Raw genomic sequence first — 10,984 nt, 5'->3', positions numbered from 1 at the left:
AATTTTATTTTATACTATATCATATTAATATATCATATACTACTAGTCATATATTTATATCATGATATATTAATATATCTTTAATAATATTGATATTGTACAATATATTATACATGCTAAATTATGTATTGTAATATGTGCATACATGTATGCATATATTAATAGTATATATTATACATGTGTATATATGCATATATATATATATGTATGTATATGGGAGGCAGAGTGTCAAACAATGGAAAGATTCCTGTTTCTGGAATCAAAGGACCTGGGTTCAAATCCTACTTCTGACAATCTCTACTTATGTGCCTTTGGACAAGTTTCTCTTACTTTCCTGGGACTCTTGTTATTTCATCCGTAAAATAAAAGGATTGGTTGCTACTTTACATAACCAAGGGCAGGGTCAGTGGTGAGTGAACAGTGTGTCACTGAAGGGGAAAGTGCATAGCCAGGGGAAGTGCAGGGCAGAAGCCGGATCACCAGTGGAAGTGGGGAAACCCCTGATGTCACCCATCTCAGGAAGCTGGCAGATGAGGAAGTGGAAGTATTTAGATGTGATTCAAGCAATAGGAAATGGACAGATATCACTATCCCAGAATGAAAACAACAACAGTAACTACAAAACGATGTTTGACCCACCCTTTTGGCAAGCGGGAATACAATCTCACAGCTGCTTCTCCCCGAGTTCGTCTCACCCAACAGAAGGCTGAAGAGCGGCCCCCACAGAAGCCGTTTGTTGCCTGTGATATCTCGGTCAAAGCTTGGGTCCCAACGAAGAAAACCAAGCGAAAGCTCTCTGGGAGGGCCGCTAGGGTGCCTCAGAAATGTAAGGACTCAGCCTCCTTTCCTCTGCTCTTCAGCTCTGCCTTTCCAAACCACCCTGAGTGGAGATGTCCCCTTCCCATCCCCCAGTGGCTGGTCTACAGAGATTGGTTAATGAGTAGTCATTAACTATATTGCTTTGTAGCTCCTAGAAAGTATTATTAGCACACATCTGTGCTGGCCCTCAGTTCTCTGGGGAGTTTCCCTGGGCTGGGGGACGGCCCCCACAGATATCCTTCTGGCCACTCCCAGGGTGGCCAGGCAAAGGCTTGCCTTTGGCAGAAGAGAAAGAAGGCATCCTGTTTCAGCAGGACTATGAGACTCAACCAGGCAGCCAGGGAAAATATATGACTTTCATTATGATGGCGTGGAAAGCAATGCTGTCTAATTGCTTTTGTCCATTGGCATATAAAGATTGAGGCCAGATGTGCTCAGACTTTTTTTAAGGTGGTGTTGGTTGTCGCTTTGAACAAAGCAATCTGATTTTCTCTGTCTCTCAAAGAGGAGAACATGAAAGTCCTGCAGCTGCCCATAATCTTTTATATTTGCCTTGATTTTGCTTTTCATTGAAGATGAAATTGTGAAAATGGCCTTGAAAACTTTATTTTCACTTGCCCCAATTCAAAGGGGGTATTTGTTTAGCCAAAGGATCGAGCTGCCTGTTAGGGTGCAAAGGATGGCAAGAGCATAGAGCTGGTCTTCATTTTGTTCCCATCAGCTCAGTGCCCAAAACTTCAGCTGGAGGGGAGAAAACCAAACACTCCACAGTCCCCACACTCCCCTTCTGCACTGCACACAAGTAATAAAATGGTCCTACAAAAGTCCAGGTATGTCCACTTGTGACGCTGCAGATACCAATGTTCAACAACACATTTTGTCACAAGGAAATTTCTTGATGAATTTTTGAATGAATGAATTAAAAAAACTTTTCATGGCACGTATTTTGTGCAAGAGAGGCACTGGGGTGCAGAGAATGAAGAGCTGGCTCAAAATCCAGAAAGTCCTGAGTTCAAATCATGCAAGGGAAACCAACTATTTGCGTGACCCTGGGTAAGTCATCTAACTTCTCAATGCTCTGAATAAGTCTCTGATACCATAAAATACTGAGAGTGCTGACCTGCATTGGTGAAGGGAGTTTCCTTCTCTGGAAGTTCCCTATACAGATGAAATCCCAGGTCCAGTCCTTGTCCCTGTCTCTATGTGCCAGGCACTGGGCTAATTGCTGAGAATACCAATACAAGAGTGAGACAGTCGCTGTCCTCAGGGAGATTACATTCTGTCTGAGGGAGACTATACGTGGAAGGGACTTTTTGTCCAGGGAAGGGAGTTTGGGTTTGGAGAGACACGTGGTGAATGAGGCCGTGCCCATGCGGCAAGTGATTGACGTGCCCTTTCCAAAAACAGTGGTAATATTGATTTGATTACTGTGCCCAGAACAAGAAAGGGAATGGCAGAGGTGGGATAACCTTCAGGGGAGATGACGAGACAGCCTAGGGAAATGATTAAAATTTGCAAGCACTTACCCGCCCACCCATGGAGATGATCCATATCAGGGCAGAGTTCAAGGGATTTCCAAAGCTGATTGGGTGATGATGATGATGATGATGATGATGATGATAACAGCTAGCATTTTTACACCACCTGTGCTAAGCACTTAACAAAGATTATCTCATTTGATCCTCACAACTCCTTGAAGTAGATGTTTTTATTATCCCCATTTTACAGATGGGAGAACTGAGGCAGGAAGTGGTAAAGTGATTTGCCCACAGCTGGAAAATGTCTAAGACTAGATTTGAGCTCTAGTCATCCTGACTCCAGGTTCAGCTCTGAATTATGTGCCCTCACTGCAGTTCCAGGTGGGGAGAAGGGGCACCATCCCCAGGACAGATGCTGAGTTAAAAAAAAAAAGTGAGTGGAATTTCTCAGGCACCTGAATTTTTTTATAGATGATGCCACGCAAAGCCACCATCAAGTATGGGGCAAGAAGAGGGGGAGGAAGCTGGTGGGGAGGGAGGAAAAGTAAGGTACCTGTCACTTAGCTCATTCCCCGACGCTGTGTGAAGTCCTAGCTTCTGCAGTTATGTGGTAGGGCAGGCTGGGACATGCTGGCTTGTCTTCGGCTGTGAAACTCCTGATATGCAGTTGACTGCTCTGCCAGCGTCATCTGGTAAACAGCATTATTGCTGCTAAACTGATTGTGTCCCTTATAGATATTGCTGGGATAGGGACTGTACCATTGCTAGAGAGAACTTCCAGCTCAGGAAAGCCCCTTTACCAGCACAGGTTGGCAACCCCTCTGTAATTTACAGCTTTAGGACAGTTGCCTGGGGCACAGAGAGATTAAATGATTTGCCCAGGGTCACACAGGCAATTTGTGTCGGAAGCAGCACTTGAACCCAGGTCTTCCTGAAGTGAAGTCAGCCCTCTAGCTAAGACATCACCAGGCATTGCTTAAATTCTCAGTAAAACTCTAAAGTATGTCACTCATCCAAATGGTGTTGTTATACATGTGGTAAGCTAACTTTTAAATTTCAGAGATGAAACCTTCATCCTCCAGTTAAGTGAAAGAACTGACAAATAGAAGTATCTATAGAATAATTTACATATATATGTATATATGTGTGTATATGCATGTGTTTGTGTGTGTGTGTGTGTGTACACATACACGCCCCTATTTGTGGCTAATGGTAGTCATCTTGGGCGGGGGGAGAAGGGAAAAAAAGGAAAAAGAAATTTACATTATTTTATATATTTATTTTATAATTTACTTTATTATATATTTAAAAAGAATAGCAAGTTGTACATTATAGATTTGCAATTTCATGTACAATTATCTTTTTAATCACACTGTGTTATGGAAATGCTTGTTTTATTCCATAAGTTTAAAATAAGGTTTTTTTAAAAAAAAGCTAATGAACTTGATTTCAGTAATAACAAGAGCTAGCCTTTATTTAAAGTGTGCAAAGTGCTTTACAAATGTCATCTCATTTTATCCTCACAACAACCCTGGGAGGTGGGTGCTATTCATATCCCCATTTTACAGATGAGGAAACTGAGGCACCGGTACAATAACTTGGTCAGAGTCACACAGTAAGTGTCTGCGGCTGGATTTAAGCTCAGTTCTTCCTGACTCCAGGTGGAGTGCTGTACTACTGGCTCTTTTGCTTGTAAAAATAGGTGATCAGGAAAAGGCCCAGGGACCCTCACTCCAGGTATTTTGCTTGTGTTAAACTGCTACGGGGCTGGACACGTTTTACCTAGCACCATTTGTCTCGATTCTCATGACTTGGAGAGAACAAAAGACAATCCAAGCAGACTGCTATTTTTGCTCCACAAAGGTATTCTCTCCAAGTCTAAATATGCTGAACACTGTCCATGGTCTAAATCTCCCGCCAACCACAAGACCTGCTGTAGAAGAATGGGGAAGAGACGGCTGTCCTGAAACTCCTGGAAACGTAGAATTTCTATGGAGACTGAACCCCAGTTGAAGTAACCTTCCCACCCTCATTTAATAGCTCAAGCAGACCTAAATGGCTACATTCATAGTGGTCTGTATCTCATAAGCACTTAATAAATGCCTTTTCATTCAGTCATTCACAATCTTAACTTAGAAGTTTACCTTCTAGACTACAAGGAAGGAAACTCCTGAAAGAAGATACCAGAATGTGTTCAAAACATGAAACTTCCCTTGAGAAGCCTTAAGGGAGAAGGGTTTCTTAACATCTCTCTAGGGATCTGAAAGTGACCAGCTCTTTGACTCAGTTTACAATTTGGGTACAACAAATACTGCTGCTTTATTTGTGAAAGGAACAGCAGAGAAAGGGGCGGGGGGAACCTCTAAAGTAAAAACCACCAGCCTTAAAAGAAAGACCTTATGCCAGAAAAGAAAAATTTGGTAGGACAAGGACGGGTTAGCCCTGCAAAAGTTTCCCTAGCACCACTGCATATTAAACTGGATTTAATGAAAAATTTTGTCAAGGCTGTGGTTCCAAATGGTGCCAGTTTCCTTCATCTGGCAAATTTCCAAGAATAGGAGAATTTAAATTCAGAAAGGGGATATTTTTGGGTTCTCAAAATAAGGGAAGTGATGACAGATGAGCATTTTGAAAAACAGTTGAATGAAGTGGAAGGAGCTATAAGAAAACATTTTAGTAAGTGACCAGAAACTTTTTGGGAAACTACAAGGCAGAAAATTACCCAGAAATCACTAATGAGCTTCTCAAAACCTCTCATATGGGATAGGTTTATGTATTTCAGGATCCTTTTTTTTTTAATCCATGTTTGGACTTCTTCCAGGAAATTCTAAGCGTTATCTGCGATGGGCCAGGGGACCTCTCCCATCAATGGGAAACCAGTACCAGGACAAGTTGGCTACTCTTAGACCGTGAGGAAGGATGTTCCACAAGATAGCAAATCATCCTACACTTTAAGTGAGTTACATGAACAGAATTTTGTTTCGTTTTTCAAATAGTTTTCAAAAATATAAAATTAACCAACCATTAAGAATTTATGAAGTGCTTACTATCCACTAGGCACTTGTTTTCTATGACATAACTGAAATTGTCCCTGCCCTCAAGAGGCTTACATTCTATTGGTTCTTTCAGCAAGCATTTATTAGGTACCTACTCTGTGCCAAGCACTTTGTTAGGCAACGGGGATACAAAAAAATGAAATAAAATAATATAGTCTCTGCCTTCAAAGTGGATTAGAGCAAGGGTGAGAGAGTCTATACACACATATATATATATATGTATATGCAAAATAAAAACAAGGTAATTTGGGGGAAAGGGCACTAATGGATGCTGAATTTTTAAGCAAATAAGGGATTTTAAGACTGATGGTGAGGAAGAAGCATTTCAGGCATGAAGGGCTGCTCCAGCAAAGTCATGAGGATGAGAGATAGAATGATTCCTAAGAAAACAGAGGGTGGTAGACAAAAATCTGAAGCTGTATTTGACCTCAACACAACAGACACCTACACTGGTGGCTCTGGTGGCTCTGGTGGGGGCAGGGGGGGCAGGGGGGGGAAAGGAATGCATTTTGTTGTTGCTGTTGTCCTGTATATACTTTTTTTTTTGGCTAGGCAATGGAATTAAGTGACTTGCCCAAGGTCACACAGCTTAGTAAGTGTTAAGTGTCTAAGGCCGCATTTGAACTTGGTCCTCCTGACTCCAAGGCCAGTGCTCTATCCACTGTACCACCTAGCTGCCCCCCAGTGTACCCTTTGAGAAGAATGACCCAACATCCAACTTTTCTCATTTTCCCAAAGGGCCCCTCCATATTAAATTCAACAAATAATTATTAAACATTGATTGTGTGCCAGGTAATTTTCTGTATTCCAGAAACACCCAGAGAAACCCAAACCTTCCCTTGGAGGAGCTGAAGTCCCATCAGGAGGGATTCCATGCCTTGTGGACAAAGGCATCTAAGAAGAGGGAGGGAGGGAAAGGAGTGAGGTGGCCCTGGGCACTCTAGGGATATCTGAGGAGGAGAGAAGCTCAAACTGCTGCAGGGATGGAGGAGACTGGCCTGGAGGAGGTGGCCTTGGGGCTGAGCAGAGGCCAGAGCAGCCAGCTGGACTCCAGTGAGTCCAGGAGCTGTGCTAGAAAAGAGCATCTATTTGTGCAAATGAGCAGTGGGGGCACATGCTTCAAGAGTACAGGCAGAATGGGAAGGCCATCAGGTGGCTAGATTGAGGTTATTGTAAATGGAGTGTTCTGAAGTTCCTTATCTGGCAGGAGCTGTCAGAGTGAGGCTCACACATATTCAGTTTACGTTCCAGTCTCAAAATCACTTGCCTCATTATTTCCAAAATATTATTTTTCCTGAAAGGTGGGGAGGGGAAAAAGAGAGAGGAGAGAGACAGAGAGACAGGAAAGAGAGGGAGGGAGGGGGACAGGGAGACAGAGAGATATAAAGACAGGAAAAAGAGGGAGGAGGGGGAGGGAGAGAAAGAGAGAGAGACAGAGAGAGACAGAGAGAGAGAGAAAGAGAGAGAGAGAGAGAGAGAGAGAGAGAGAGAGAGAGAGAGAGAGAGAGAGAGAGAGAGAGAGAGAGAGATCTTTGGACGAGAAAAAAACCAACAGTTTCCTGGAGAAGCAGCAGCCATGAGGTGACTCATGAGCAGATGTAGCCAAACCTAGGAAATAGAGGGAAGGACTGAATGAAGGTAGGGCCAAAAGAGGAGAAGAGAAGAGTTCAAAACTTCAGATGGAAATCTCCAGCCCCTCCTTACCTACAAAGGAACCAGTTTCACATTCACACTTACTGGAAAAGAGGGGGAAAGGAGAAGAGATGGATTTGATTATCTAATCCCCAGTCACTCCATCAGGCCTGGAGTTCCCCTCCCTCTTCGGAATCTGATGATCTGTGGGGGTGTATTGCCAGGTATTTATGGTAACTGCTGGCTGCAAGCCACAATTCCAGTGGGTTCCTTTTTTTTTCTTCCTACTCTCTTTGCAAGCCCCATAGTTCATTGCAGATTTATGGGAAATTAATTAGTTAATTTTTCTACTAAACCCAATGAGCCCTTGAAGTTGTGTGAGACCAAACCAAAAAGAAAAAAGACAAAACAAACATTTGGAAGAATTTAAGGTTCCTGCTGATAGACATATACCTCAAGAAGGTCAAGGACAGAATAATAAAAAGTCCCAAACATTCCAAAATATTCATAGCAGTACTTTTTGTAATAGCAAAGAACCAGAAATTGAGTGGTCTCAGAACAGTCAAACACACTGTGGCGTGTGTAATGCAGTCTCCTCCCATTAGACTTTGGAGCAAGAGCTGAAATTCCACGGAGAGCTCTTAGAGGGAGGGGCAGTCTCATGCCTTTCTTCCTACCCTCAGACTCTAGCCAAGTGCCTGGCACTTAGTCTCTTAGTAATTGTTCACTGACTGATTGGCAACGGAAGAGTCAGGTCTTCCTGACTCAGAAGGCTCATCTTCCTGAGTTCAAATCCAGCCTCAGACACTGACTAGCTGTGTGATCCTGGGCAAGTCTCTTAACTCTATTTGCCTCAGTTTCCTCATATATAAAATGGGCTGGAGAAGGAAATGGCAAACCATTCTGGTACCTTTGCCAAGAAAACCCCAAAATGGGGTCACGAAGAGTCAGACAGAACTGAAAGACTGAACAATCACAAACTTCCTGACTCCAGGCCCAGCCCTCCATCTACTCTGACACTCATCTGCCTTTGATGGGAACTATATTGGGAGTGAGGCATTATATCCATCAATGACTATAATATAAAAACAAAAGATATCAGTAAAACTAATTTTTAAAGGAATTTAAAAATAATAAATTAAAGAATGAAAGGACAGTCAGTACCTTCACTTGAATAGTGACCTTTCTGAGCACCGAATATAAAAGAAATCAAGTGTTATGGCCAGTAAGGCCTTAGAGATCATATAATCAACACAATTCAACCTACTATGTGCTAGGTATTATACTGGGATCTGGGAATGCAAACATGGAAATAACTAGTATCTGCCCTCAAGGAGCTTCTACTCTAGAAGGGAGAGTACAACATGTATAGAGATTAATAAATAGGAAGTAAATAGGAGGTGCTGAAAGGGGTGCTAACCACTGGAGGAAGCAAGGAAGGCCTCCTGTAGGAGGTGGCCCTTAAGCAGGTCACCAGGGGTTCCAAGAGTCAGAGGAAGAGCATTTAAAGTATGAGAAAGGGCCTAGCAGTGGCACGTGCAATGTTGTGCACGGGGAAGGGCCAGGCCAGTCGGCCTGGAACAGAGAGATTGACAGGGAATCATGTGCCAACAGCCTGGGGAAATAGGAGAGCTAGATTGGGAAGGTCCATGCCCAATACAAGAGTTTGGATTTTGTTTTGGAAGCAACAGGAAGCCACCTATGCTTCTTGAACAGGGGAGTGACAGTGAGGTCAGTTCCATGCTTTAGTCCAGGGGCAGGGAACCTGTGGCCTGGAGGCCTTCTAGATCCTCAGGTGCGGCCTTTTGACTGAGTCCAAGTTTGACAGAATAAATCCTTTTATTAAGGGGACTTGTTCCTGAAATTTGGATTGGGCTGCACTTGAGGACCTAGAGGGCCACATGTGACCTTGAGGCCCAATTTTTCAGGAGGAGAGAAGCCCCAGGAGGAGAAGCAACTTTCCCTGAAGTCAATGAGAACATTTGTGATGGGGTCAAGGCTTGAACAGAGGTCTTCTAGTCTACCCCTTCTACCAAGGCCACATGACTGAACCACCATGGACAATGGCTACAGACCTGCGTCATCATTCCTGTCTCACCTTCATTTCAGTGCTATGGATTTCACTTACTGCTATTGAAGGCCAGTCACCATTTGAGTGCTAACCAAAAGAGACTAGTAGAAAGACAGACACACCACACACACACCCCACCCCCCTTACACACATGCATAGAAAATGTGGTTGGGAATGTTGCCTCTGCATATCACTCAGGAGGGCGTGGAAGCTGCTGGGGTATTGACACCTGCAGGCTATGGCTTAATACCTTGTGTTAACACCTTGAGGAGACTCAGGTGGGAAAAATCAGACTTTCCGGATAGGCTATAAACCCTGCATTACCCAGCCAATGGGGAAACAGGAGAGAGAACTGTCATCCTGGACTAGGTATAAAACGCTTTGCTCTCGGCCTCCCCCTTCATTGGAGTTCTGCCCCTGCTCGCGGGACGGAATTTGAGGGAAGAGGAGCGTTCATGGCCCCGTGAACCCCGCGAGCGCTGACCACTCAGCGAGCGCTGACCACCCCGCGAGCGCTGACCACCCCGCGAGCCCTGACCACCCCGCGAGCCCTGACCACCCTGCCGAGCGCTGACCACCCCGCGAGCCGATCCGGAGCCGCTGCAGCCGCCATGGCCGACTACTGGAAATCACAACCTAAGACATTCTGCTATCATTGCAAGTGCTGGATAGCAGACAACAGGCCTAGTGTGGAATTTCATGAACGGGGAAAGAGCCACAAGGAAAATGTGGCCAAAAGAATCAGTGAGATTAAACAGAAAAGCCTAGAAAAGGCAAAAGAAGAAGCAGCAGCAGCGAAGGAGTTTGCCGCAGTGGAGGCAGCTGCCCTTGAAGCATACCAAGAGGATCTGAAGAGACTTGGGATCAGTTCAGACGTTACAGAAGCCAGCACACCACAAGTGACCGACACTGCCTCCCCTGTCTCATTATCAAGTCAGAAGAAGGAAAAGAGGATAAAAGACCTCTCCAATAGAGATTCAGTTGGAGCTTCCAAATGGGTAGAGGGCATGTCTTCAGAGAGTTACCATTACTATTATAATGCCATCACAGGAGAATCTCAGCGGGAGAAACCGGAAGGATTCCAAGGAAAATTGAGCAAGAAAGCAGCAATGCCTCTTTGGGTAGAAGGTTTAAGTGAGGATGGTTACACCTATTATTATAATACAGAAACGGATGAATCTAAATGGGAGAAGCCCGAGGATCAAGAACAAGGATCATTAGGTCCATTAGAAGAAAATCCTAGATGTCCTAAAAAGCCAAACCCTTATGGGGAATGGAAAGAAGTTAAGCAAGAGGACAATCCCTCTGAGAAGACAGATTTGGAACTTCCAAGTACAGAGGATGAATACAAAGGAGCTCCAGTTGCTGATATGAGTGAGGACCCCAAAGTGACATTTGAAGAAAAAACAGTCACTTCCCTTGGAGATGTGGCAGGAGTAGCTCCAGTCTTCAAGACTGGATCATGGAAAATCTAAAAATTTAAGGCAAAGAGGAGGTGATCAACAATTTTAATTTAATAACAAAAAGCAGTGTCTGACCTCTTTTGGACCTATTTGGGCAAGAGCCTTTAACTTTGTAAGCTATTTTGTTTGGTTTTAATGGTTTAGATACTAAGAATGTAGACTTCTAAGTTGTACTAGATGTGAATTATAATCTACTTTTTATTTTTGTGGAAAAAATAAAAAACTTTGCTCTCAAAAAATAAATAAATAAAAACACGGGTCTTTTAGCTCCTTCCAAAAAGACCTCCCTCCCTTCTCCTTGGCACACAGACCCACTGTGCACAAGTGAAAGTTCAAAATCAGGTCTTCACAAAATTACTCCTCAGCTTTTCCGCCTGGGGACCCTTTATGTTGTGTTCATTCCTCAAAGGGAATTGATAGTAAGCACTTACAATTACATAGTGCTTTAAAACTTAGGAAACACTT

The 10,984-nt window shown here is 43.7% G+C and overlaps 1 pseudogene; it reads left to right on the top strand.

Moving 5' to 3' along the window:
- The first annotated feature begins 9,667 nt into the window (after positions 1–9,667).
- LOC110197291 (WW domain-binding protein 4 pseudogene) lies at positions 9,668–10,531 on the top strand (annotated as a pseudogene).
- The last annotated feature ends 453 nt before the right edge of the window (positions 10,532–10,984 follow it).

The sequence above is a fragment of the Phascolarctos cinereus genome, unplaced genomic scaffold, assembly GCF_003287225.1.
Source record: "Phascolarctos cinereus isolate Bilbo 61053 unplaced genomic scaffold, phaCin_HiC Scaffold_1;HRSCAF=81, whole genome shotgun sequence".
Taxonomy (NCBI): domain Eukaryota; kingdom Metazoa; phylum Chordata; class Mammalia; order Diprotodontia; family Phascolarctidae; genus Phascolarctos; species Phascolarctos cinereus.
The sequence above is the reverse complement of the archived record's forward strand: the minus strand, read 5'-3'. Positions and strand labels throughout refer to the sequence as shown.